We start from the raw sequence: 1,965 nt of genomic DNA, 5'->3' as shown, positions 1-1,965 counted from the left end.
ACAGAGGCCTGTCCCAAGCCAGGGCTCTGGCGTCGGCTCTGCCAGCCCAAGGCATGCAGCCAGCGACAGTGAGCGAGCCGGGGCCGGGCCGGGGTCCGCAGACGCCAGCAGGACTCTCTTGCCACAGCTGGCCAGAGACAAGGCCAGGATGGCGGGAGTTGACCAGCTCCCCCGGAGCTCAGGGAAGGAGGGGGCATTGTTTCAGCGTGGCCTGCCTTGAGAGGATGGGGGCACTGGGAGAGGGGGGTGATTCTGCAAAGGAGGCCAAACTGCCCTAAATCCCATTTCTGCCTCATGGCGTTTCACAAGCGAGACTCAGCCCTCCTCACTTATCCGGCCACCTGTTCGGGCCACCTGTTCAGCTGGGGCAGGGCCGGGCCTGGGCCCGCCCTCGAGAGGGTCTGGTTCCAGCTGCCACAGCTCCGGACGCCTCCCTCGGAGCCAGGCTGCTCTCGAGCCCAGCCAATCCAGAGCCCTAAAATGGGGCAAAGCCCGTGCCACCCAGGATCTGCGCACGAGCAGGACACGAGAAGGTTCCAGACCACAGCGAGATGCGCTGGCTCAGCGCAGCCAGAGGAAGGAGCAGGGGAGCCCGGGCGGGCCATGCATCAGGGGAGGGGCTCCAGGGCTACCTGCTCCTCCACTCAGCCTCCGGTCCTTCAAGTACGCAACTGAGAGAGAAGAGAGCCGGGAGGGGAGACAGAACACGGTGAGGAGCGAGGTCCGAGAGGCAAGGGGTGAGATGGACCGAAGAGGAGACGGAAGGACAGGCTGAGGGCTGGAGGCAGGGCCAGGGCCTCAGGGAGCCCACTCCTGCCCACCCACCACGCAGCAGCCACGGAAGGAACCACACAGCACAGGCTGACCTCAGCCTGGCCCCGCAGCCCCGACAGCAGGGAGGGGGCACTTCTCGCCCCCCGCCTCCCGGCCTCAGCTCATGTCAGCAAGGCCTTTGGGCCCATATCTGTCCCAGCGCCCTCACCCTCTCACCGTTCTGCTGGGCCTCAGTCCCCCCAGGGACAGAATGGGGGAGGCCTGCATGACCTCCCAGGTCCCCCCAGCTCTTGGCTTCCTGGTGGCGTTTCTCCCAGGCCCTGACAGGCGTTGCCCATCCCCCCATCCCACAGATGCTGACTGGGCACCTCCGTGCTCCAGGCCGGCTCCACTCCGGCTCCGAGTCCTGCTGTCTCACCACTGGCCTCCTTGCCTACTTCTCACAGAGGCGAAGCCTGGGGCTGGAGGGAGAGCTGTCCCTGGACGGGGCTCCTGCCTCCCCTCCCAGCACAGGCCTGTCCCTCCCCACCCCCCACCCGCAGGCCCAGAGGCACAAAACTTCAGGGAGAGGGACAAAAAGTCATCAGGGAGAGGAAGTTTGCTTCCACCAGGAGCCCCCGCCCCCACCCCAGCCCCCAGCCCCACTCCTGTGAGGTGGTCCCATGCCCTTACCTGGCTGAAGAGGTGGGATAGCACCGTGTCGGGTAAAGATGCGTGTGTGTGTGTGTGTGTGTGTGCGTGTGCGTGCGTGTGTGTGCGCGTGTTGGGGGCTCAAAACCCCAGTCTGGATCTGAGCACAGGGGAAGTTTGGAGACAGAGGGGGGAGGGGCGTGTCGGGGGGCCAGTGCTGCCCGCGGCCCCTTCGCCCCAGGATGTGCAGAATGTCACCCGGGCCCAGATGCCTGCGGGGAGAGGAGCTCTTCTCCCGGCCCCGGGGGCCCAGGCCCAGGCTGGGAACTCTCCTGACACCCTCATGGCCCATGTGCCTTCCGCGGCCCAGACTGCAAGCCGCTCTTCTGTGCCCGTCTCCCCGCTGTGACAAAGCCCTGGGGGGTGGGGGGGGTCTGACACCTTCAGGCGGGACCTGGCCATGCCACGGTGCCCAAAGCCTCCCCAGGGCCCAGGAGAGCTGGGCACGGAGGTGCAGACGCCCTGGCAGCAGGGGGCGTGTGGAGAGAGCGACCCCGCACC

The 1,965-nt window shown here is 66.9% G+C and overlaps 1 protein-coding gene across 1 annotated transcript in view; it reads right to left on the bottom strand.

Moving 5' to 3' along the window:
* The window catches only part of NDRG4 (NDRG family member 4), a 63,342-nt gene that overhangs the window by 2,136 nt on the left and 59,241 nt on the right, over positions 1 to 1,965 (bottom strand). The window lies entirely within an intron of this gene.

This window comes from Myotis davidii, unplaced genomic scaffold, assembly GCF_000327345.1.
Source record: "Myotis davidii unplaced genomic scaffold, ASM32734v1 scaffold590, whole genome shotgun sequence".
In the NCBI taxonomy this organism is placed as follows: domain Eukaryota; kingdom Metazoa; phylum Chordata; class Mammalia; order Chiroptera; family Vespertilionidae; genus Myotis; species Myotis davidii.
The sequence above is the reverse complement of the archived record's forward strand: the minus strand, read 5'-3'. Positions and strand labels throughout refer to the sequence as shown.